At 41.2% G+C, this 27,832-nt stretch overlaps 1 protein-coding gene across 1 annotated transcript in view; it reads left to right on the top strand.

The window, feature by feature from the left end:
* Pld5 (phospholipase D family member 5) overlaps positions 1–27,832 on the top strand; it is a 379,814-nt gene that overhangs the window by 13,439 nt on the left and 338,543 nt on the right. Inside the window, exon 2 of the mRNA XM_076548018.1 lies at positions 27,740–27,822. The gene's annotated coding sequence lies outside the window, so the exon portion shown is untranslated. The remainder of the gene's footprint in view (positions 1–27,739; positions 27,823–27,832) is intronic.

Raw genomic sequence — 27,832 nt, 5'->3', positions numbered from 1 at the left:
AACTCTACCATCTTTGTCTTTTTTTTTTAATTCCCAAGTATAAGCTTCTTAAGCTTTTTGGGATTTACTGGAATAATAGCTATTCATTCCTGTAAGAAACACTTTGAGCTCTAAATGTGGCATGGATCTGATTAAATTGAAGCTGTCTTGATTAGCCCCATCTTCAACCTATATGCTACTTGTGCCTTTTTAATTGTGTTACCACTCAAATTGGAAAGGGATTGGCAAATTCTGGCATTTTTAAAAAATCACCTTTGTAGTCAATTCTAGGAAGTTTCTGGAGTCCATACAGCATGAGAGTGCCCTGTGCATCACCTCTCCTTTTGCACTTCAGCTTTCTCTATAAAATTTATGGGATCATAGGAGGTATCTTAGTCATGGTTTCTATTGCTGTGATGAACATCATGACCAACAAGCAAATTGGGGAGAACAGGGTTTATTTCACTTATAGCTCCATATAACTGTTCATCATCAAAAGCAGTGAGGCCAGAGACATGGAGGCAGAAGCTGATGCAGAGGCTATAAAAGGTGCCACTTATTGGCTTGCTCACCGTGGCTTGCTCAGCCTGCTTTCTTATAGAACCCAGAACCATCAGCCCAAGGATGGCACCAACCACAATGGTCTGGGCCCTCCCCAATCAGTCACAAATTAAGAAAATGCCCTACGTCTGGATCTTCTGGAGGCATTTTCTCAATTGAGGTTCCCTTCTTTCAGAAAACTCTAGCTTGTGTCAAAGGTGACAGAAAGCTATCCAGCACAGGAAGTGAGCTGTTTCCTTTCAGTCTTCAGTCACTGTCCTTCCTTCCTCCTTTTTTCTTGATTCCTTCTCTCACTTGTATTTCTTTTTGAGTCCTGTGCTTTTTTTTTTTTTTTTTTGTCAACTTGCCACAAACTCAGGTCACCTGAAAAGAGGGAATCTCAGTTAAGAAATTGCTTCCATAAAATTGGAATTATGTGATTATGTAGGTGGGACATTGTAGTGCGTAGCCATTCCAGTTTTGATCTGGAAGTTCCAACCCCCATTGAGACTTTGGTAACTGTCACGCCTACAAGGCGGGGCCAAGGGAGAACCCTAAAGACCTCTTGGTTCCTGGACCCTTGATGCTGGAGGTAGACCGAACAGAGTTCTCCAGAGAACACCGCCAGACTGTGTCACACCTTTGCCAGACCCTGTAAACTATCCCTTCATTTGTAAGTTACCCCACAAAATAAACCTCCCTTTTAACTACGCGGACTGGCCTTAATAATTTCACCAATAGGACATTTTCTTGATTAATGACTGGTGGAGGGGGGCCAAGCCCACTAGGGGAAGGAAGTGCCATCTCTGGACAGGTTCTGTGTTATATAAAAAAATCAAAACAAGCAAACCACAGGGACCAAGCCAGTAAGCAGCTTTCCTTCATGGTTCCTACCTTTGCCTCTGCTCAAGTTCCTACCCTGACTTCCCTTCAATGATTGACTGTGACAGGGATGTGTGAGCCAAACACATTCTTTCCTTTCTGAGTTGCTTTTGTTCATGGTGATTTTTACTGCAATAGAAAGTAAATTCGGACAGGAATTGGCAACAGAAAGTAGGGTATTAACTATAATCCAACCATGTTGGGTTGTGGGGATGAGGATTGTCAAAGTGTTGGAACTTTGGGCTAGAAAAGCCATTGGGTCATTGGGTGCTCAGAATTTAATGGGCTCTTCTGTGAGAGCTTGGGAAAAAATAAGAATGTTGACAGAATATATATGTGTGTGTGTGTGTGTGTATGTGTGTGTATTGTGTGTATACATTCATACACACACACACACATATATATATATACATATATATATATACATATATATATAGTACAATATATATATATTGTAGGCCTTGCTTGTAAAATTGCAGAAGGAAGAAAAGATTCACTCTATTAAGGATATTAGCGTTATAGATTTAAATTAAGAATCTTTGAAAGTTGGAGCTGAGCTTTTCTCAATCCATTAATCTCTGCATTGAGTCCAGTTGTGGTTTTCTGTAATGGTCTCAATCTGCTGTAAAGAGAAGCTTATTTGATGAGAAGTAAGAGCTACACTGATCTGTGGGTATAAGTAAGAATAAATTCTATAATGCAGTTAGGAATTATGGTGGTCTGGTACCATAGAAGTAACCGTCTTATTAAATAAGAAACACAGAGCCAATGTAAAGATAAAAGCCCAAGAGTTCAGAGCTAAGAGCTTTACCCTTCCTGCTTCAGCGATCCTCTTCAGCCAAGAGAGACCTACTTCCTGTGTGTTTATCTTTATATAGACTTTCTGTTCTTCCTTCTCATTGGTTGTAAACCCAACCACATGACCGCCTCATCACTGCCTGTCTGTACAGACCTCCAGGTCTTGTATGGTTGGTATTGAGAATAAAGGCGTGTGTCTCCAATGCTGGCTGTATCCTTGAACACACAGAGATCTACCTAGTTCTGCCTACCAAGTGCTGGGATTAAAGGCGTGCACCACGAATGCCCAGCTCCGCTATGGCTTACTATTAGCTCTGATCCCCAGGCAACTTTATTTATTAACATACAAATAAAATCACATTTCAATACAAATAAAATATTACCATATTTCCCCTTTTCTATTTTTTTTTCTTGTGCAACTGCTTGGGGCTACATGGTACCAAGCACAATTTCCTGTCTGTTGAGTGAGCATTAAGTCTAGTTAGACAGTTGTTGATTACTGCAAAGATTCCAATGTCATTATTGCACCTTTAGGGCTATCTTGCCATGCTGGTCATTGTTATAGTTCACAGATGGATAGAACTACTGATTGTTTCTTTCCCTTGGCAGCTTACACAGTATTTTCTGATACTGTGGAAGCAAGACTGCAGGAAGGAGGCTTTCAGGTTAGTCCAGCTAGAATCTTCCATGTCCTGTGTCCTAACTATTCAGTGTGTTAAGCAATGGGGACTTAGACTCTGTGGCTGTCAGACCTCCACTTACTGAGACAATGGATGCTGGTTAGTGGGAGCTGAAAAGTCAGCTGTGATTAATATAAGATCAGCATCACTGAGGTGCAATCTTGGAAGTGTTTACTGGGGATCAGCACATAGAAGCTGTGGTCCAGAAGGGACCAAAGCTGCATCTCAAGCTAGTAGATGAAATTAGTGATGTGCAATAATGTTGGTTTTAAAGGTATGCAATCTAAAGACTGATAGACTTTTCCTTGCTTTTGCCAAGTTTCTCTTTCATGTCTACCTGCTTTTCTGTTTGCCTAGATAGGTGTGGAGGCAACCAGACTCTCTGATTTCCTTTGCATGACAATTTCTTTTGGGAATTCAATTTAATTCAATTCATCATAACATCTTTGCCTTGAAAGTTCTTTACTAGGCCCAAAAGAAAAGTATGATTATCATTGTCCTGTGTTTTTCTTTTTGTTACCATAGGAACAAAGAATTTTCATATTATCCAACACTGAAACTAGAGCATCTTCTATGATCTCATTTTTTTTTCAATACAATCCAGTTAGGCTTTCTTTCATTCAGAGTACTCAGGTGAAGCATCCTTTGTCAAATTCAACAATGATGTCACTAAATCTAGTGGTTAATAATTAGTCTTCTGATTCTATATGTCTGACCATATGCCACAGATGATCATATCCTTTAAATGCTGTCACTGTACTTCCCAGGGGTCCTGAAGCATCAGTCTCTACTATTTCTTGTCTTACATGGTGGCTAATTGTGTGTGTATGTGTGTGAGCGCACACAAGCATGGGCCTCCCAATCTTCCTCTTACTGAAATGGGAGTGGTCCTATATTACATCTGTCCATAGTTATGACTCCTCCCTAAATAATCCTATCCACTCTATAGTACCAAAATGCCAATCTTTGATTTATATTTTGAACTTATATTTCTTATTGAACTCCCGACTTTTATATATATTTTGTAGTATATAATAGTAAATAGGGAATATATATATCATTATACTATATATACATATAATATACAATGTAGATAATGTATCACCTATTCAATATTATACTTTAGTAGGTACACACCTCTAAAACTAGACATGTCCAGAGTGAAACTCACTTATTCTTCATAACAAGCCCACTTTCTCTGTGTTGTCTCCCCAAAGAGCATGGCAATACCATTCCTTTAGTTGCTCACATCAAAATCCATGAATGCTTTTTGAGTCCCCTTTAAGAACTTCCAGACAACCTGACAGCAAATCCCATGAATCTATATTCAAATCACGATTAGAATCTTAACACCCAACTCCCTGATAGTTCCATGCTTCATGCTACCATTCCGAGGTCATTCCACTGACTTCCTTACCAGTCTTTCAGCTTCCAGCCTTCCTATCACCCCACATCACACCACACTTATTATTTCTGTCCACATAGCTGTGAGAAAATCTGGTAAGCCCTCAAGCAAATCAGCTGATTGTTCTGCCAAGAATTTCTAATGGTTTCTTCTCTCATTCAAAGCAAATATTAAAGACTTTTGGTAGACTTAAAGGCCTCATTTTGTTGGATCCCTTCTACATCCTTGAACTCCACCTGCTAAGTCTTGGCTGTACCTATTACATTCTCTCCCTTGCTCTGTCCCATCTGAGTTAGCCTCCTTGTGTTCCTTCACATACAGAAAACAGGTTTACTTTGTCCTTTGTCTCTGCTAGAACTCTTTCTGTCAAAAAGGTTCATATTTGTTTCTAATTTCATTTGAGTCTCTAATCAAATACTTTATTAGCTTAGCCTTTCCTGACAGTTCTCTGGGCACAGTCACACCCCCAATAAGACCTACTCACCCCACTGTTCCCCCTTCTGCTTTATAGTTCTTTAAAGCTCCAATTTCTCTGTGACATGATGTACTTCGCCATTTGTCTACCGTCTTTCTCTCTGTATGGTATTCTCAATTATAACAAGAATCTTTGTGGTTCTATTCATTATTGCATCACCAGGACCTATGAATGTCAGGTATACAGTAGTTGCTCAAAAATATCCACTGAATGATCAGGAGATCCCTTTGTTCCCTTCTATTGATGCTGTCATATTCTGTGGTACAGTCTCACACTTATACCTGGTGAACACTCTGGAGCTTTGAGTCCATCTGGCATCACTTAGGGGAAACCTTTCCAGGACATAATCACTGATTCTCACTTCCTAGACACCAGTGATGGGGATCTGAGGCAGCAACAAGTTGTACAACACCCAGCTGTCAAGACCTTCTTGCTCCACTGCATCGTCCCCACCTCGATGCCTCTCTGGCAAGCCTGTTACATTGGAGCTCTGCTTCCCACATCACTTTTCAATCCTTTACTACTCTGTCTCAAACCACACAGGTCCCAGGAGTGGCTCAAAACTCTTCAGCAATTACTAATCCCCATGGATTAACAGACACAGGCAATTCTGGTATTTTTGTAAGTTCTAATGCAAAAAAAGAAAAAACGTGGGCCTAGGAATGATTAGTAGTTGTAGGGATGTATCCAAAAATTAAAATAGAAAGAAACTACGGACAACAGCCATCCATATAATTACACAATATTGGTTTTCCTCTTTCTCTCTGCGGGCCAAAACAGCAGACTCAAGTGACATGGGTCTTGTATGTATGTAAGGGACATAGGTCTTGTATCATCTCTGGTTATGGTTTTCATATGCTGAGCAACATGAGATGCCAGCTGCACTCCAGGTTTCTCAAGCCTAAAGCTTTGTATTTTTTTCAAGTTTCTTCTTCCTCTCCTGGCCTGTGTGCCATCCATTAGGAACCATGTGGATCTGTCTCCAAGTTATATCCAGAATTCAAGCACTAACTTTACTGATGTCAACTGGTTCAAGCCACTGTCTTGTCTTCTCTGTGATTCTATTTTGTTTTATTTTTCCAAGCCCAATAGTGTCTAAACTTACCTTAATCTCCCCCTGCCAGATGTTGTCAATCTGTAGAGAATCATTGCATGACTTTCCCTGGAGAAATGTGGACAGATGTCATCCCAGATAGGGCACTAACAACAGACAAAAGAAGTGATTGCACCCAAGTCCAGCATAGTGAGCCAATAAGCTTATTGGGGTTGCCTACAGGAACATGGGGGAAGGGTACTTATAAGAGCAAGGTGACTTTAAGACAATTGCATTACCAAAACGTCCACTCTGGCATGGGTGATTGCTCATGGAAGCTGAATCCCTAGAGCTCTCCGTATATTAAAGACAACTTCACTGAAGAGATTGTTCTCACCCCAGCAATGGATTATTGCCTTTATAATTGTGGGGAAGAGTCTTAAGGATTTTGTAATGTCCTGAGTGCCTCCTAAGTTTCCTTAGCTTTGAGTCCTATAAGGGTGTCTGCTCATATTTTATCTGGATTACAGATATGAGCCACTGTACCAAGTTTATGGTTTATGCCATGTTGGGAATTAAAGCTTGGTGCATGCTAGGCAGCAGTCTACCAATTGAGTTACATCTTCAGTCCCTATAAATTAACTTAATACTTAAAAAATTTTTACTTCTTACTAAAAACTGAACTCCAAGGGTAAGCATTTTTGGAGGTCTTTTCCATCATGAGCACCTCTACAAATTACAATATGCTTATTGACTATTAATTCCCTAGTTCAGAGTGAAACTTGCATTTTCCAACACTAAATTTTAGACAGGAGTGGAAGTGAAAGTTTATTTATGCCTCTGTGCTCTCCACTGGATAGGTAATGAGGCACGGGTTCTCCTTTGCTGTGGGATGAAAGAAATAATCAGAAGGCTGGATGAGGTTGCAAATCTTTCACCACGGCATTTAGGACCTGACTGATCTCATTATTGCCACCAGTATATCCAAGAAGGAGTGGCAAGATAAGAGGGAGGAAAAAAAAGAAGTCTGTCTCTTCCTTTGGTCATTTCAACTTATAGGTTAACAAATTCATTTCCATGGGAATGAACACAAGAATCTATACAAGGCTAGCAATGTGTCATCTCCCCAACAGTGGAATGTGATTTTCATTCTTGGTTTCTCCTGTCTCTGATGTGTCATGTTCCAGAAAGTCTGTTCTCTGCAGTTCCTGAGTCAGTGAGTACTTGAACAGTTCGGTCAGTAGGAAGAGAGACCTTGAAGGCAGCACAGTAGGGTTTAGATGGTAATGACTTGAAGTCCATCTCCTTTGAATACATGGGGTCTTTTTTTTTTTTTGAGGACCAATGCAATTAGGCACCTAGGTCCAGCCTGTCAGTTGTCTCATGATGACCATTAAGTCCATGGAGAGTTGGTCTCCACTCTCCCTTTACCTTGGACAGAAATCACTGTCCCATCTCTCTCCTGCGCCTGGACTTCCTGTGGCTCTTTGTGTGTTTTTTGCTTCTGTATGTGTTATGGCCTCCTTAAATTCTAAGACAGCATGTATGGGACTCAGAACTTCATAAGCAAGTGAAAATATTGGCTACTTTAAAAATAAATCCTCAAATTTTGTATTAATGTGCATTCTTAAAATGTCAAGCTAATTTTATATTAACTGATACTCTTTTTCAATGTTCACAACATTTACAGCAATCTAATTTTGGGTAGGTTCTCATTCATGTGGAAGAAAAGGATTGGGGTGTTGTCAAAACAGAAGACTTGGTTTTGGGGGATCTTGGAGCAAAGAAGGAAAAAGATTAAGGAGAGCATCATGTACAAACTTTACTAACTTTATGTCAAGATTCCTGTCTGAGGACTGAAGTTTTGTGTCTGGTTATGAAATGCTAAAATTGGGAAGTCGCCTCTCTCTCTTCAATGCCTTCTTCCCCTCCCCCCCTTTCCCTTGTCCTCTCCTTCCTTTTCTCCTTGGTACTGGCAGCATGGCCTTGGCTGTGTAGAAAACTTACATCTTCTCCATATAAAAGGGATTTTTTTTTTACATAGGAACTCTCCAGTTCTTCCCTGGGTTCCAAAACTATCCCCCCCCCCAAATTTGAAGATTTTATACAAGGGGTCAGTCTGCCCTTGGTTCTTCTGGAGCACAGCATAGCCTCAGAGTGATGCACTAATTCTTGCACATCTTAATTAGCTTTCCTTAGGCAGGCTACTTTGGATCTCTTCACCTCATTCTGTAGACCTGAGAGATAAAGAAAATAATGCTAATTGGGAGGATGCTCGTGAATGCTAAAGCAATAGCTGTAAAGACTTTGTCCTCAATGGACCCTTGGAAAAATACATGATATTATATATAGGATGTATCTACATCCAATCTTGACGTAATTATGCTATATAGGAAGTTGGAGAGTGATGCATAATGGAAGCTATGGGCAAGCACAATGCTTGGGGGGTCTTAATTTAGCAAAGACTGAGTAGGGCTTGGACTGGATTTCCAAAGACTTCTCGAAACATAGGTCAAAATGTTAGAGTAGCAGTAAAGGCCCATAAAGGAAAAAGTCCTTCTGGTCAAGAGACTGCAATCTTTGGCCTGAGTGGAGACTTAACATTCCAGTCAGGCCTATTAGTCACCTGGCCAAAGAACCTCCTCTCAGAAAGGAGGGTTAACCCCTATGAAAGCAAGCTTTCACAAGTCATGTTAAAGAGGTAGGTAGAGTAATTTAATAAAATACTGCACTTTCCTTCCCAGAATCCCTGCCCCTAGCTCAGTGGCTTAGGGGAGCACATCCCTGCTCCTCTGTAATTCTGCTGCTTCCTGGGTTGCTCAGAAGAATGCCTTTCCCTCTCTGACCTCTTGCCCTGCTCTGAGCACACCCTCCCAGGGCTTTGGGCTTCACTCTTTCTCTAATACCACTCCCGCCATGTTGTTGTCCACCACATGGCTGGCTCCACACCAGCTTACCTAAGTGCCATAACCTTTTCCCTTTTCTCCCCCATTGTCCCCCTCAGGACGGCTCCTGAGACTTACAGCCTGCCTGATCTGAGGTGTTTTCTTTCAATCCCTAGTAAAATTGCTCGCAAGCTTTCATTTGAGTCTGTTCTTAAATTCTGTCAGGAATGAGACTAAGAGTCCTAAGAGGGGCTTCCAACTTCCCCAGGAACATTTGGTGACCACAAAATACCCCCATACTTTCCAGTAACAAAGGGAGGCCAAAGTTTTCTCAACTTTTTCTCTTTCTTTCCTTTTGTTCCTTCTGTGTCCTAGGCTGGCTCAAACTTGTGTTGTAGTTGAGGACGACCTTGACCTCCCGATCTTCCTGTCTCCACACTCCCTCTGCTGAGATTACAGATGTGCACCACCAGGCCTGGTTTATGTGGTGCTGGCAATCAAACTCAGGGCTTTGTACATTTTAGACAATCACTCTACCAGCGGAGCGTTATATCCCCAGGCCCTTTCCTTCCTTTTAAATTTAGTCAACTGACTGGCCTTTGTGGGTTTCAGCAAACATCTTCCTGGGTATTCCATGACTGCAGAGCATATCCAGGCGGGATACTGGGGACCTCTACCTCTTTCAGAGAGATGGAAGTAATGAGCAGTGGAATCGGTATCTGAACCCAGAGTAGTGAATCCCATCATGTGCTCTTTACTGTTTGCCATAATTGCTTTAACTGAGGCAGGAGAAAAAGACTGGGGAAATGAAGGGGACGCCGAATGAGATGCTCCTCATTCCAGAGTCTGGTCCAGCTGAGAATCAAGAATACTGACACAATTAACAACATTTGCTATGGTAAAAATGTTCCTTTTATACAGCTATATTTTTTTTAAAAAAAATGTTAAAATATCAGTGTATGGCACTGAATGAAGCCTTAAGCACAGATAACCTTTTTCCTTCCCTAGGCAAAACTTTGAAAATTTCTAGGACTCTTGTAAGAAATTCTACTTTTTTTTTATAAATATGGTAAAAGGCATTTATTAACTCTTTTGCATAACCCTTATGAACCATGACTGGGACTTAAGTAAAAAACTATGTCTGCCACAGAGAATATAACCAAGGGAGGCAACCAGGGGTCCTTTGCCTAAGGAAAGGATTAAAACTAAATTTACATATTTTTTACCTTCGTCTTATGGCTTTCTACAAATTCAAAATTGTAAGATGGCTATGGACACAGGCATGGTAGAGAGGAAATTAACTCCCCTTCATAGATTTGGCCACCACCTACTTGGCCAAACTGTAAAAAGAAAAGTCCATTTTCTTCTACCAATTCTGATTTCCTGTTATCTTTCAGAACACAGAGAAACTAAAGTGATAGGTTCACGTCCTTAGGTGTCCAGTAATGCCACTAGGTATTAATAAAAGCAGGAAGAGATGGCCGAACAGCTGGCCAGAGTCTCTCTAATTAAAGGTCCAAGGGACAGAAAACCAAACTGTCCATGATGCTTCCTTGAATATTCTAGAGTTGGTGATGAATGCATGTATATACACAAAATGGGTCTGTGTGTTTATATAAAACACCCATCTATATGTTACTGTGAAATTTTGGGGGTCTCCTCTTGGAGTTCTTAGTGTCTTTAATAAAATAATTTTGAAAACTGACTCAGTAGGAAGTTTGAAGATAAGCTTTTGTTAGAGTCTGAGATAAAACAAACAAACAAACAAACAGAGCAGCGAGTTGTAAGCGTTGGCAGCCGCCAGGACGAGGACTATAAAGAAAAGGAGGAAAGCAAGCTGGGTGTTTTAGGCATGGAGGTCATCGAGCAGTTTCAAGGTAGACAAGCAGGTGCATGCTATGTTGGAGTCTTCAGAGAAAGCATATCCAGGTTCTGACCAATAGCCAAAAGTGGGGGAAAAAAGCTTTTTAAAAGGAAAAGAAAACATTTCACTTTGCCGAGTAATCCAGAAAAGCAGGCAGGCTTACCAGAGTCACATGATGGTGCCTCCGTAGGTGAGTACACTGAGCGTGGAGTTCACTTAAGGGAATACTTATTCTGCCCATGTCTTTAACATGACTTTAGATGAAGCGGCCTTCCTGAGAGGGTGCTGCTTAGTCAGGTGATTGACAGGCCAACTGGGAAGAGACAATAGTGTAGCATGTTCTAGTCTTTGGAGCAGGTCAGAATATCATGCTCCCACCCCGCACAAGGTCAGAGGTATTTCTTTCTTTTGACCAGAACTTTCCAATGCTGCTAGAGAAATGGAAGGTGGGGCTTAAAGCCTCAGTGGCTTCCAAGCCTACTGAGACACATGTATGTGTTTTTGTCGTATTCTTGCATGTATGTGCCTATCTATACACATACAGAACCATATGGAAGCCAGTGTTAGTGCAAATTCTATTTGACAATGTAAAAAACACAACTTTCACCTCACAATGTAGAATAGATCATTTATTTTAGAGCCAAATGTGAGTGACCATAGCATGGGAACACATATTAAGTTACTTTAAATTCCATGTTCAACATGTTAACCATTTTATGAAGCTTTTCTAGTATCAAAACACAGTCATAAATGAAGATACATTTCAGATGTATTGGTAGAATATTCCTGAATTTCTAACACAGGAAGATATGTTAGAAAAGTGGGAGAATCTCAACTGTATATCAGATGTTGTCTGATGATACTCTTAGCTTTTGGGTAGTGGAAGGTAGGGGCTCTGTCTACACATTCCAAAGGATTTACCTAATAGTCACAAGGATGTTTTAACCATGTACAGAAATGGTTTGTAAATGACTATTTAAGGAGGCCAAGGTAAGTCAAGGTAATTTTTCTTTAGACTCTGGACCTGCAACAGCCCACCCACTCTGTAACTACTGAAGTCCTCCTAATCAGTTAGTTAGTCTTTGGGGAATGTTCAGGGCGAGATTCGCTTCTTTCCAGGGACCTTGACTTGTGTTGCTATCCATCTCAACTTATTGTTTCCTTGTTTCTCACACCAGTCTTGATAGCTACTCTTTAGAGATCAGAAAGTACTTTGGAAAAAATTAAGTTGATACATATTTTCATTTGACATCAGAAAATTAAAATATGATTGAACAAAATGTAAGAACAGTAAAATAATGACTCACTTTTCATCAAGTTTTCATCCTTAAGATTTTTTCTCTTCAATTTTTAAAAAGTCTCTTGGTTAAAGTATGTTTAATCAATAAGTGAATTCAGTCATCAAATTGATAGTATTAGCTATTACATCTCCTCCTAGTAAATTTGAAGTTTCTTCAGGCAGGAACCATGCCTCATTCAACTTTCTATTTCTGAATTTTTTCTCTTTCCCCCCAAGGCCTATCTCAGTGACTTGTACCAAGCAAGTATTCCATGAATGTTCCTGAATCACATTTTGCATGAAAATTGTAGAAGCCTTAAGAAGCCCGGGGAATAAAGATTCAAGTGTCAAATGAAAAATGAGTTTTAAATTGAAGACATAGTAATAAAGTATCTACAATGTTCCCAGGAGACCAGCTTCATTCCAAATATGCATTTGGCACTGGGGTTTCCATTTTCTCCAAGATAAGTCTGTTCCAGTTTATTGGGTCCATTCAAGGCAGCAGCAGATTCCTGTCATTCAAATCAGGTCAGCCTACAAAAATGGACTGAGGCTGCAGGAACATGCAAAAGAGAGATTTTGATTAACAAATGTCCCTGCTCAGTCTCCCAAAGGAAATGGCAGAATTGCTTTCTCGTGATAAAGAGGATTAACTGAAGGAACAACTACAGCTAATCTCTGAGTGTCCAGTTTATTCTGAAGTGCTCTTTTCCAAAATAAAATCTGGAAGTCCTGATTCCACTGAAGTCTTTTCACCCACACTGTTCCATCTGCAAAGTGGATGAATTGTGAAGGGAGTGTGCACGGTGGACATTCTCACCTTTTTCTAAAGCTTGGAGTTTTATTTATTTATTTATTATTATTCACTTTTTTTCAGTTTTTTAAATCTTGATGTGTGCATAAAGTATGTGTATATGTGATGTGTGTACATTGTGTGTGCGCATCTGTGCATGTATGTGCAGGTACACAAATGCACGAGCCGTGTGGAGGTCGGAGGGCAACTCATGGTGTCAGTCCTTGCTGTCTACCTTGTTTTAGACAAGGTTTCTCTTCTGTTGTCCATGACTACAAGAAACTGGAATTTGGGGAGTCTTAAGTACTCACTGACAATTCATGTCTGCTAGCCCTGACAGGAATTTGCAGGTTTCTTTCATTTGTGTCTTCAACACTGAGGTTCAGATGGATAAATGATTTATTGAAAGTAAACCAAGTTAATGAGAGCCAGGGATTCCAACAAGATCTGCTAACTCCAGAGCCTGTAATCCTGCCTCCCCAAATCCTTACACTGGCACCCTCCATGGTCACGAACAAGTGCAGGTGCCAACGGGACTGAAGTGGCTATGGGTTATATGCATGTCAGGGTGTTCTGAGCACACCCCAAATCAGAGATCAGATATGAGTACAATCTTAGGCCATTAGGGGAATGGGAAGAGGCAAACATCTACTGAGAATCAACTGTACACCAAACAGAGTTCTGGGAGCTTAAGGTGGCAATGAACTACACGGTAGATTTAATGAACAAAAGAATAAATAATTTCTGCTTTGGAAACTAAGTATTTCCAGTCATAAGATCTATAGGGGAATGATTTAATGAACAAAAGAATAAATAATTTCTGCTTTGGAAACAAAGTATTTCCAGTCATAAGATCTATAGGAGAATGATTTAATGAACAAAATAATAATTTCTGCTTTGGAAACTAAGTATTTCAAGTCGTAAGATCTATGGGAGAATGATCTTCTTGAGCCCCATACATTCACAGATCTCACTGTAGTTCAGGGATTCTTAAATTCTTTCCATTGAGATATATTTATATAACCCTTGGCATATAGCTACATCAAACAGATACCCAATCAAATGCTTATTGGTAATGAACCATAAAGACATTTATTTTTAAACAATACTTGGAGTTGGGGGTTTTACTCAGTGATAGAATGTTTGGCTAGCAACTAGCACAAGACCCTGAGCTCAACTCCAGCACCACAGACACAAACAAACACAGACAACACAATTTATATATATTATGTATATGACAAATTTGAACATTAATGATATAGATGTGTTTATTTTTACATAAAGGATTAAATCTTGGCCAAATATTTGATACTACAGGACATTTTTCAGAGTTGATTAATATTTGGATTTCATGCTTGTCAGTATGAGAAGCTGCACATAGTAGATGTATTTAAATAATAAGATACAGATAAATTTTCTCTCGCAAAGATAAAAGGGAAATTGAATTACCACTGTTTATAGATATCCACTGGAATCTTTTGCTAGAAGAGACTAGGGTTGTTAAGAAATAAATAAAACATAGCACCTTCTTCCATTCACAAACATTCAAGATGTACTCATGAATTCAGACAGGATGACATATGCTGAGTATCCCACATAAGGAGACAAATGAGAAAAATGAGATGAAGGTTTTAAACATGAGAGGATAAAAGCTGAGAGCATTTTCACTGCTCTTGGATTTCAAGGCTCAGTTTGCAAAATTAAGAAGGAAAAGAAAAAACCCTTTTGTTGTTACACATAGAACAAGTGTCAGACTACTCACTAAATGACTAATGATAACTGAACCAGGGGTGTACCTTAGGAGCCATCTGCCAAGACCTAGCTTGCACTTGGTGCCAGTGGGATTTGCAGAGAAGAGAGCGGCTTGCTGAGCTTTGTCAGATGCGTGTGTGTGATCGGGCATTCCTTGCAGATAGCTACAGCCTTGTAGAATGAATATGGTTGCTGGTATCCCTGTGGCTCTAAAATCATCACCTGTGGGACCTTTCTTACCTCTCCCTGGCAGGGCAATTTGTTAACTCTCAGAGGCCAAATGCAATTGTATATTCCTACATAACTCTTGCAGCCCTGGTGAATCCTGATTTGTCTATTTTCTGATATTTTGTCTTGATCATTTCCAAATGCCTTCAAATTGTTTTGCAAGAAAACAAATGGAGTTCACCGAAGGTTACTAATGTAATGCATGGAAAGAAGAGAAACAGCATGTTTGGATCCCGAGTTTATTCGCAAAGAAAATGGAAGGGCTAAAAACCAAAGTGCAAACTCTGTGAAACGCATGAGTAATAGGGTGTTGCAGGGTCATGGGAAACAGCATCTTGTGTGCCCAGAATTCTGGTAACCCAAGAGGTGGTACTCAGTATCAGACCTCAGGAAGCAAATGGCTGCAGCAGATATCTTTGCTTCCCTAGAGTGAGAGGCAAGGTAAATGCTGAAATTCTGTAGAACTTTTAGCCAAAAGACAGTATCACAGAGGTAGTCTGTGCTGCCCATTTCCATGAGGAGCAACTACCAGCCTACTTAAGCTAGGTAAGCACTGTGCTGTACTTACCAGCATTGTGTAGAAAAAGAACTGCATTCCCAACCTACCATGCTGGGGAAGGAACCAACAGCATTGGGCATGCTGATTAAGTACTCTACCTCTGTAGTAGGATCTAATATTTTGCTAAGATAGAACTGTTACATTGTAACAAAATAGAAAAAAAGATCATTCCTTCTCTACTCTAATTCCTTTCCCAAGTATATACAGTACCTGGAGAATATTTTAACAATTGGCTCTTAGGAATGGAGGTGGGAGTGAAGTCCTGACTTGGAGTGTTGACTGATGCCCGCGATGTTAATATTCCTGTCATTGCTGATGTCATGTTATCAACCAGAAGTTACTCAACACAAAGTCAGGAAGTCATATATATCTGGCTATGGCAGTGTTCTGGGTATCGCACACCCTATTGAGTCACATGAGTCTACAAGTGACACTTGACCTTATACTGGACTCATAATATCCCTTATGATTGAGTCCTGGCTTGGCAAGAGATTGCATTCAACCAAGATAAATGAGTTACTATGATATCATCGTAGTGAGTACTGAATTTTTTATGTATGTTTCCTGTCCAAGTAGACCATAACAGTATGATTGACGCTAAAAATAAAGCTGACTTCTCTTTGCCTATATTCACACATGGCTCTGTGCTTTCCTGGCAAGTTACAGAATTAAATGCTTTGTGGAGCCTCTTTTGGTAAATGATGGTAATTCCTTAGTGTCATTTGTTTCCCTAGGGGCACTCTGGGATGGCCATCACATAATGTAGCAGGGGATCCCTTTGGACATATTTTCATCATACAATTTCTATTGAGGCTCTTAAAATAATTTCATCTCCTTTCCTCTGGATAGTCTGCCTGTGGAGTTCAGATTGCTACATCAGAACGTCTACAAATTGGAATGAGAAGACAAGTCAGATAAAATGACAAATAAAAAGAAATTATTTCTAGGGCTTAGTGAGATGGCTCATGGAGAAGAACACTGGCCATCCAAGGATGCAGTTCTGATCACCTGAGTTCAATCTCTAGAACCCACAGAGAAGTGGAAGGAGAGAACGGACTCCACAGAGTTTTTCTCTGACCTCTACACTGGGTGGTGACGTGCACACCCACAGATACATTACACATGCATACACACAGAGACACACACAGACACAGACACAGACACAGACACAGACACACACACACACACACACACACACACACACACACACACACACTCTCACACGCGCGCGCATGCGCACCATGCAATTAATTAAATTTTTTTTTTTTTAAAGAAATGATTTCTAAATGAAAGCAAAGATATCAGAGGAAGGCTACTTAGGGACTCCGAGACATTTTGTGTGATTGTCAGGCATGTAGTTTTTCTTATCTTTGCTGCCTTTTCTTTTGACTCATAGTCAGCTATCTTATCCCGTGAGCTCTTCCTAGGAAGTGGACACATAATCCATCACTCTGTGCTGTCTGTGTAATGTAAGGCATCACACGATAGCCATCACAAAATTCCATGCATTCTTTCACCTTGTCCTCTCTTCCTCCTCCCCTGTACAGTTCCCCTTGGGAACCAGATGTGCTGCAGTATTCTATCTGTGCAGGGAGCCATGATGTTTGCAGCCATTTAAAATAGATGTATTGCTCTCTCCACTAAGCCTACCAGCAGAGAACTTAGCTTTCCTCATGGTTTTGGCTTGTTCGCTCTTTGAAACAGTTGTTTCCTCTGGTTTCTTGACTAAGAGCCCATGAGGGACAGAGTGAGACAAAGAAGGCCAACACCCTGCCAGTGCTTATTCGCTTAAGGGAAAGGAGGTGGTGCAGGCAGAGGCAGGGATCTGTGGCCAGGACAGCAAGGTGCTGGTGACACTTTGTAAGGAGCTCGGTGTCTTTGTACAATGATGATGTCCTTATGTTCTTCTCTTCTTGATTGCATTTGAGGCAGTGAAATTCATAATCCAGGATTTCCTATAAACACTTGTGGCAGTATTGAAATGTAACGGGCACTCTCCCCAGTAGTCACAGGCTGTACTTTTGTTTTATTGCAGCCCAGAGAAAGGATTATGATCCTTCCTTCCAAGAGCAGTCAAGGTGAGGCTTGTGTCCCCACCCCACCCACCAGCTCAGAACAAGTAGAGAGCTCTTGCAGCTGGGCAGAAGGTTCAGTGAGTATGGCACTTTCTGCCTAAGCCTGAGGAGACCTGAGGTCAGATATCCAGAACCCACATTAACAAATGGAAAACAGCTGAACACAGCGGGGAATGCACCTATTATCCTGACACTGTGATGGACCAAGACAGGAGGGTCTCTGGTGCTTGCTGGTTGTCAACAGTGCTCCAAGTTCAGTGAGAGATCCTGCATCAAAGGAGTAGAGAGGGATAGAGCGGGACCCTGACACCATCCTCCAGCTCCTGTGCACATAGTCATGTACATGCACACACACATGCACACACACACACACACACACACACACACGCACGCACGCACGCACGCACACACACACACACACACACGCACGCACGCACGCACGCACGCATGCATGCACACTCCACGGGGGCTAGAAGGGGAGAGAGAGAGAGAGAGAGAGAGAGAGAACACTTTAAGATTAACCCAGAAGAGAGTATTCTCTTGATTTTCCTTAGCAATGCTGTCCAATACCTTAACACCTCTTGATATTTTTGAGTCCTGAAACAGAGTAGCTTTGTGATAAAAATGTATTTCATGAATAAATGGAACCAGTCCTTGGACTATGACACAGGGGCATGAGGACATTTTCTCTTCTATTTTTATGCTGGACAAGCACAGGGAGAGGAGGTACTGCCTCCTAGGGTCTCTAGATGATGGTGGTCACCTGAATCTAATCTACACTTGAGATTATATTTGTTTTTGGGATTTACTTTTTGAAAAGCTAAAATATTTGCTAATTATAAACCACCTAATTCCCTCCCTCCCTCCCTTCCTTTTCTTATCTTTTTTTTGTGACAGTCTCATTCTATAGCCCAGGCTAGCCTGGAACTCTATGTTAACTCAGACTGGCCTTGAACCGCTGGCAGTCTTGCTTGAGCCTTTCAAGTGCTAGGATTACATGGTGAGCCACCAGGCCCGACAGCCTAATGGTTTCCTGGCCCTACCAGTGTTAGCTCTTGCTGATTAGCCATGTGCATTTGCTCCTTGCCTTATCATTTGTCATTTCATAATGGCCAAGGAAATGGATGGATCAATAAAAATGACTATGCCTTTGTAACCAAGACCAGGTCATTTGATGAAGGAAATGAGTGCTTCCCCTGGATGAGGGAAAAGCCATAACAGGATGGACACTGAGCTTCCTGGCTCAGATTTGGACTGTGGGGACTTCCAAGCTGACTGAGGCTCCCTAGAGATTTTGTTCTGTGGTGCACTATGGTATCAGTTATCCCCACATGTTTTGCCCACTAACTTATTTATTATGATTGGGGGAATGTGAGCTTCTAGACCATCTTATAGAGCTATTCAGCTATGGTAGAGACACTGGCAAAAGCAGTTGAAAAGTGTAAAGTGCTATTAACTCTGACCAGTATGAACAGGCTTCTAGTCATGACTACATACAGCCTGTCCTGCACTTCAGTCAAAGCCATTCTCTTCTAGTTCCTAGAATGCATTGCCCGATTTCTTCCTTAACCTCAATGCCTGCTGTGCCAGAGGCAGAGCACAATGCCTTAGATGTTCTTCACACTCTGGATGGCAGAGTGAGAATTGAACTGAGCCTCTGCCAAATCCCAGAGGAATGATTAGAACTCTGTGGAGACCACAGAACACAGATACTCGTAGGTATCTGTGGCACTTGATATTTAAACCATTTTTCCGTTACCACATAAGGTGACAGTCCCACTAGTACATTTTAGGATATATGTGTCTGTTCAGGGCTAAGCTGGGGTGATTATATTCTCTTGTACAAATTGTATAACCATGGGAAAATTGACTCTCACAGCCCGATAAAGTAGAGGACTGACCTCACCAGTTCCCAAATACAAAAGTGAAGACAAGTCCAGAATGAGCAGGACCAAACTACGAGGAAAAGGAAACACAAATGTCCTTGGTCGGGGATATTACTTGGGCTTTTATCTTTAAAATGTGTCAAGTAGTGTAAAGCCCTGTCACCCTTAACACGCCTGTCCCACTTAGCTTTACGTGCCAACTTGAGACAGCCTAGAGTTTCCTGAGAAGGGAATCTCACATGAGGGATGGCCCAGGTCAGATTTGCCACAGATACAGGCATATCCGTGGAGAACTGTTTTGTTAATTGATTTAGGAGGGCTCAATCCACTGTGAACAGTACTAATCTCTGGGCAGGTGGTCTTGGGCTGTGGAAGAAAGGCACCTACGCATGTGTCCGAGAGTGAGCAGTAAGCCAGCAAGCAGTGTTCCTCTCTAGCCTCTGCTGTGCTTCCTTGGCTGTGAGTGAGTTCCTCGGTCAGAGATAATGCTGTCCGGAATAGCAAGCAGGCTTGGCTCCAAGTTCCTGCTTCTGTCAATGGTAGGCTGTGATCGGTAAGCTGAAATGAACCCATCCCTCCCCTAAGTTGTCTTTGGTCAGTGTTTTATCACAGCAACAGAAAGGAGACAAGGACAGCTCCTGATCTTGACAAAGGATGTGAAGTTTTTTTTTTTAAATGTAGGAATATATATATATATATATATATATATATATATATAACTTATTAATAAATCTTATCCTCATAGCCAATCACGTTGAAGAGAGAGGAAGGCAGATTTTTTCAGCAAATCTGATATGTGGTACCCTTCCTGTGTGAATCCTGATTCCTTTCTCATGTAACAGATGAGCTGTCTGCCTTTGGCACTATCGGAAAGGCTAGTAGGGATGTTGCTGACCTCTTTACAGTAACTTCTCTCAATGTTTCTAGAACTAAGGAATTCTGGCAAAGGGTAAAAGAATTCAGTAGTGTATTCAAATAGAAACTGGGAACTTGAGCAGGCACATTTCAGGAGGAGACACTGGACTAGGCCAGGTTAAAACGCCCTTGTGAAGGTTGCTGTATCAATGCCACACAAAGGCTCTACTCCTTGCTGGGTCAGTTAGAAAGCTGGACGTGGTTGCTAAAAAAAATAAATAATGATACCTTTCCCCCTGTGCTGAATGAATGACTCATAAAAATGTAGCACTATTTGGGATAAATAAAATAGTATTAGGACTGGGTAGAGATTAATTCTTATAATCAATGGTCAAGGCAAGTAGTTAGCTGAGTGGTGTTGACTGCAGAAACTTCTGTCAGATCTGTACAGTAAGCAAGCAATTTGGGATAGTCTTTAGCAGCTGGGCTCCATTCTAAATCGATTAAGTGGTGGCATTGTGCAAAAGGAACATATTCAGTGTGGGGCACTGAGGGCATGTCCTATCAGTCATGAAATGCATGTGTGTGTGTGTGTGTGTGTGTGTGTGTGTGTGTGTGTGTGTGTGGTGTGTGTGTGTGTGTGTGAGAGAGAGAGAGACAGAGAGAGAGTGAGAGAGAGAAAGAGAGAGAGACAGACAGACAGAGAGACAGAGACAGAGACTGCAGGTAAACTCATCCACATGCATGCATGTGGAGGCCAGAGGTTGATATCAGGGGTCTTCCTCCATTCCTTTCCACCTTATTTTTTGAGACAAGGTCTCTCATTGATTCAGTTGGCTGGGCTCACTTACTAATGAGCCCTAAGATCTGCCTGTCTCACACCCCCAGAGCTGGTGTTAACTTACTGCCACTCCAGGGCTCCACACTGCCTCTGAAATCAGGGTCTCACACTTGCATCCTCAGCACTTTCCCTACTGACCCACCTCTCAAGACCCTCACTCACTCTTTTCAGAAGTTCTTATCGCCTTGTACTGTGTATGCCCTCTTCTCTCTTCTTGGTCACTCCATTCCCCTCCTCTTGCTTCTCCTCATTCTCTTCTCTCTTATTTTCTCTCCCATTGGTGAGCCTCTGAGATGAGCAGAAACCTACTATGTTATGGTAAACTTTGAATCCCTATCTCTGCTTTGGGGAGTGCAGTCTGTTTGGAGAGGTAACTGACAGAGGTAGTCTAATGAGACCAGATGTCTAATGATACATTAAGGATTCAGAACTCCAACAAAGACCTTCTTAGAGCATCATTTCAAGGACTCCTGAGGTACTAGACCACTCTCAAAACACCCATTCCAAAACCAGTTCTTCCATTATTAGTTCATCATCTACTTCTAAACTAGATTTATTTTTAAAAAGAGTGAAGGAAAGAGAGAGGGAAGAAGAAAGGGAAGGAGGGAGGGAGGGAGAGAAAAAACAGAAAATTCTCTCAGATGGGTACAATTTGTCAGAGGAAGGGACACTTTCCTCAAACCAACTCACACCAAGTGAAGAACCTTCCAGAGAGTCTTGGAACTCAGCTGGTGACTTCTGAGTTTGGCAGACTCTAGACTTAATAAAAGATATATTCCTGAGGAAGCCTGGGGTTGGAAAAACTTTCTCCTCTTGAATGTCTGCACATATGGAGAGATACTAACTAAGATGCCCAGCCTTATGAGCAAAAAGTACCCCCAGTAGGTGTTAGAGTTGCTCAAATTCTGCCTTTGCCCCACCCACTTCCAGGTGTGATTCCTAGAGCAGTCCTTGCACCTTTCTCTCCATTCAGAGTTTGCTTTCCGGGGAACTCAAGTCATAAAATTGTTCATCCTATATAAGACTTGTGGGGTGGGGCCACACACAGCAGCTAACAAGGGTTAGGGGATATGGAGGTGTCTCCCCCTCCCACTGCAAATTTCTAAGCCTGATTCTGACTCTAAAGTGGGGGAAGGAGGATGTTCCAATTGCATGTGATTCTTAGACTGGATTTTTTAGAATTAAAGAGTGATGTCAGTTCTGCACGCAGAAGAGTCCAGTTGCCCTACATGTGACACCACTGGAGGAGAAAGGTAATCATCAGTACCACCCAGCTACAACCCCTGCAATCTACAACAGCAAGCAGCCTGCGAGATACACTGGTGAGGAAGTGGCACATACGTAATGGGATTAACCAACCACTTTAAAAAAATTAAAAGCCCATTCTATGCTATGAACACAGACTTGACACACTGCTAAAGTGGCCAAGAACCTGAGACTAGACAGGTCATGGGCTTCGAGGAAAATTTACTACTATTGTTCTGTTGAAGGAACAAAGCAATAAAAGGGCTCCTAATGACATACCAGCTATACTCCTAGATCAATGCCATACTCGACTTCTATCAGGGAAGCTTATTCCTGCAGTAGATGGAAATGAACCCCGAGCCCACAACTGGACAATGTGTAGAGACTGAGAGACTTTGGAATACTCAGTCATAAATGGAATATTTTCATCAACCCCTTACCCTCAAGGTTCAGACATTTCTGTGGAAGAGGAGGCAGAAAGACTGTAAGAGCCAGAGGTGACGGATGACTCCAAAGAAACAGTGTCTTGTAGACTCAACAGTACCAATGCACATAGGGACTCACAGAGGTTGTGGCAGCATGCACAAGATCAGCATAGATTCAAGAAGATGGTGTCCCAGCACTGAGTAGGGAAAATGTACATGGGAGCCCACCCTTAACCAAGAGGCTATTTGCAATTAATACCCACTGGCAAAGAGAAATCTGTTTTCTCCAATGGAGTGTCACTGGTTGTATCAATCATACTCCAGGCTAGGTCCCATGCCCAGGAGTAGCTGTCCAACACAAAACTAATTCCATATTTTGTTTTGGTTTTGTCAGGAGAGGGTGTCTAATTTTTTTTTGGCATTTTGATCTTATTGTAAGGTTTTTATTTATTTGTTTAGATTTTTGAGTGAGTGAGAGAGAGAGAGAGAGAGAGAGAGAGAGAGAGAGAGAGAGAGAGAGAGAGAGAGAACATAAAGTTGGGTGGGTAGAGAGGTGGGAAGAACCTGTGAGGAGTTGGAGAATAAAACATATGATCAAAATACAGTGTATAAAAATCATTAAAAATTTAAGAGTGAATTGAATAGACTGAAAAATAAGACAAACACATCTTTCACGGGCAAGAACTAGCACATTGAGTGGCTTAACAGGAGTATGGTGCATAGCCATGTTCATTGTTTAGTGAACCAATTGCAGTAGCATGTGATTAAGAATCTGTATTTGAGCAAATCAAAACGACTCTGAGATACCACCTTACACCTGTTAGAATGGCTAAGATCAAAAACACCAATGACAACCAATGTTGGAGAGGATGTGGAGCAAAGGGAACACTCCTCCACTGTTGGTGGGAATGTAAACTTGTACAACCACTATGGAAATCAGTATGGCGGTTTCTCAGAAAATTAGGAATCAAACTACCTCAAGACCCAGCCATCCCACTCTTGGGCATATACCCAAAGAATGCTGATACATACCATAAAGATACATGCTCAGCTATGTTCATAGCAGCACTATTTGTAATAGCCAGAACCTGGAAACAACCTAGATGCCCATCAACGGAAGAATGGATGAAAAAAATGTGGTACATATACACAATGGAGTACTACTCAGCAGAGAAAAACAATGAAAGCATGAAATTTGCAGGCAAATGGATGGAACTAGAAAATATCATCCTGAGTGAGGTAACCCAAACCCAGAAAGACAGTTATGGTATGTACTCACTCATTGGTGGATTCTAGATATAAAATGAACAATCAGACCACAACCCATAGAACCATAGAGGCTATATATATATAGCATGGAGGTCCGTAGGACGACTGTGGCATATAATAAATTTCAGTTTTACTCAATTATTGAAAAAAAAATAGCCAAATGAATGGAAACACATGAACTATGAACCAAAGACTGAGGGGCTCCCTGCTGGATCAGGCCCTCTGAATAGGAGAGACAGTTGATTGGCTTGATCAGTTTGGGAGGCATTTAGGCAGTGGGACCAAGTCCTGTGCTCATTCCATGAGTTGGCTGTTTGAAACCAGGAACTTATGCAGGGACACTTGGCTCAGTCTGGGAGGAAGGGACTGGACCTCCCTGGACTGAGTCTACCAAGTCGATCACAGTCCTCAGAGGAGGACTTGTCCTGGAGGAGATGGGAATGGAGGGTGGGCTGGGGATAAGGGGAGGGCGTGGGAGGGGGGAGAATAGGGGAACCCATGGCTGATATGTAGAACTGAATGGTACTGTAAAATAAAAAATATATATCACCAAAAAAAAAAAAAAAAAAAAGAAAAAAAAAAAAGAATCTGTATTTGAAATGAGTCTTGGGTTCAGTTTTAATCTGTGTCACTTACCTGTAATGTGTCCTTGACTTTAACCTCTTGATGCCATAGTCTCAAAATATGAAACGGGAGGGCAGAAGATTGCCACATGGATACAATGAGAATGTAACTAATGCTCTTAGTGTAAGATGAGGCTGGGAGTCAGCCCCCAACTTCCTCCTCAATAGAGTCTGTGGTTTCTGCCCATGGCAGGAAATGTGCAGGAAGTGATGTTTCCAGCCAGGTTTTGTCTCCTCTTACATGCAAAGGCACAAAAGAGAAAACCAGAACAAGACTTGCTATGGATTCCCTTAGCATTTTATTCCCCATAATAACATTATAAATGGAATCAATAATTTTCTGCAACTTCAATTGGCTTGTCGCAGTATCTTTTTCTAAATCGTTTCATGACAAGGTGTATTCAGTTTACGAGACCACTTATGATAAAAAAGAACAGTTTCTCCTGCAGTTCCTTGGCAGGCTCCTGTCAGCCTGTTGAAAAGACTGGTATCTGAAGATTTCATAGGCTTGTATCCTGGTTTCTGTTCCTAAGATTGTATTCTGGAGAGAGATGAGCTCTCCTATCTGTCTTGCATGCTGGCAGATGTCTCCCTCGTGATTTCTGGCTATTACTTGTCCCTCTTCCACTGGCTTCTCTTTCCAGTCATGGAATTTGTGGCTTCTCTGGCCAGTCATGTGCAGGTGACCTCAGTGATTTCTGCTAAGTGTAAGTCATAGCACGGCTGTCTCTCCTCCCATGGTATGCACATTGACTTTGATACTCTCAAAAATTCAACAAGTGCAAATATAAAGGGCTCTGATAGTTCCCATTACTGCAATGAATATCTAAAATAGTCACTTTACATAAAGAAAAGGGGTTATTATGCCTTTTTATTTACTGATTGATTTTTGGTGGCTATTTTCTTCAAATGAAAACACTCAATCAAGACTCAGGAAGTAAACAAAACTTCCAAGTCTCAGGAAGTTCCTGAAATTTATGAGTTACAAGGCCCCACTCCAAGGTTATATGAGCACTAACAAGAAGAGACCCTCTAGTCAGGTGAGCTAGAACTGTCATAAACCATTACATCTATTGAGGTGGGCATTTCAGTGATACAGTTGCCTTTGAGTTTCATGCTCCTGTAAGTCACTTCAGAAACGTCACTGGCTTACTAAGCTAGACTAGAGTGGAATCAATTCTATGGTCTGCCATTGGTGCCATGTCTTGGTTGAATAGGCATTTGCTCACATCTCTCCAGGAAAAGTCGCAGAACAGTTGGGCCTGTGGTAGTATATCATAGCAGCAGTGTCAGAGCAAAACTATTCACCTCCCAGCAGGGATAACAGAGAAAGAGACAGTGGGGGAAGTGACTGGCAGCCCGTAATGCCCAGTGACTTAAAACCTCCCACTAGTCTTCATCTTTTCAAGGTCTATGCCCTTCCAATAGCATGAACCTAGGAGCAAGCCTTCAACACACAGTCATTAGGTGGCCATTCCAGATACAAACTACAGCAAAAGGTGATCGCAAATATCAGCAAATAATTTTCAAGGGTTCCATGTTATTGTGACAATAAAATTCAAGTTACAGCATCATTCAGAGTAATCCTAAGAATACTGAGAATGTTAGAATTCTGATGGATGAGTAGATAGCAGATAACCAATTGTGCACATGGGTAACAATTAAAAGGAGAGAAACATCACAAACCTTTTATCACTGTATTAAATATGACATGTTCCTCACATGTCCATTTACAATAAAGAGATTAAAAATACAGAGTTTATTTTCTCATTTTCAAACTGGAAATTATATACTGTAACTAGGCCAAGAGTTGGCTCAGTTTTTAGTTTGATGGTGGCCTAGGCACCCTTCTTGTTCCACAGAAATACTTGAGCTGTGTCTGGTGATCAGTGTTTCTTTTCCAGAGAAGATCTTTTCACTTTATCTCAAACAACTCTAAAGATCAACTTCATACTTACAATGAAGTGACTTTTCAGCCTCTTGGACTCACCTTCCCAAACCAGGATGCATACCCCAAATTCTGGGAACCAGTGTTTTCAACAGTTTAAAATGCTATCTCATTTGGGAACTATTGATTTAGCATTTATTTTCTGTGTCATTAACCTTACCATCTCATCAAAAGCTTGATAGTCATGGCCTTATTAGAGTCTGTCTATTTATAAAACTATCAGTTCCTTTAAGTTGGAGTTCATGGTTTCTCGGAATTTTGACTCTCCATGGTATTTGCCAAACTCTCATGGTTAATCAGAAACTCAATACATATTTGTCAAGTAGAAATTTTGAGTTCTAGCTCAGTAGACCCAACTCACGCTCTTTCTGCCTTGTTTTCCTGCAAACCTTATCTCTATATGGAAAATTTTCTCCCATACCTTACCCCGCTCACCTCAAGCCCAGGCTGATTAATGAGACCCTGGAGTTGTGCTACAATATTGTCTGCTTTCCTGGTCAGATCAGGCTGGGGTGACATTTAACCTTGTTTTATTTATTTTTCAATCTTGTGTCTCTATGTCCAGCACACATCAATTGTTAAAATGCATGCTTTCAGGAAAAAAATAAGACTGCCTTGAACATAATTAGAGAAGAAATATTAAAAGAGGAAAATGACAGATATTTAATATGCTTCTTCCAACTTTGTATATCAATTTAATACTTTATATAACTTGGAACCTATCCATCAGTCTGACATGTTGTGAGGCAGTCTTGGTTCATGATAGATTAACTAATTCTTCATCTATTATTTATATTCTGCCTGTATTAAAAATGTCATTAGAGCAGCATAAAGTGAAAAACAAAGGCCACAAAAATAACATCATTAGACAAGGGTACAAAAGCAGAACTTCAAAATTATGATGGAGGAAGAAATCATTGGTTCAGAAAACCTGAGATCAAAGAAAGCTTGAGTCCTTAAACATAAAAATTAGCTCTGTGAGCCAGGTGCAGCAGCATATGCCTACAAGTTCGGCACTTGGGCATGGTGAAGGCAGGATGGTCAGGAGTTCAAGGCCAGCCTGGGCTACAAGAAACCCTGTCTTGAAAATATAAACAAACAAATAAATGAACAAAGAAGAAGATGAAAATTGCCTCTAGGTTTTCTGAATTCTGTTGCCAGGAAATATGAATTCACCTCCTCTTTTCACATGTACTGTGACGTGTACAGAGCTACCCATAATGCCTTGGGCAAGCACTGAGACACCTGCCCATTGGGTTACACTTGTTTAAGTGATTTACTGGAGGAACAATTACTCCATGTGTCAGGAATGTTGGTGTTCTGAGGAGTCAGCAGGTCCCTCTTTAGCACAGATGGTGGATGTCAGGGATGCTTGGATTGTTTTATGACATCAATTCTATATTGTTTCTCTCAATAACAGCAGGCTCTTAAAGAAGAAGGGAAGTTTTAGAAGCTCTGAAGGTGAGCTCAGGCAACACCTGCCATTCAGGATGTGTACAGACAGTAAGTATGC

The sequence above is a fragment of the Peromyscus maniculatus genome, chromosome 11 (genome assembly GCF_049852395.1).
Source record: "Peromyscus maniculatus bairdii isolate BWxNUB_F1_BW_parent chromosome 11, HU_Pman_BW_mat_3.1, whole genome shotgun sequence".
In the NCBI taxonomy this organism is placed as follows: Eukaryota; Metazoa; Chordata; class Mammalia; order Rodentia; family Cricetidae; genus Peromyscus; species Peromyscus maniculatus.
This window is presented reverse-complemented; position numbering and strand designations above follow the sequence as displayed.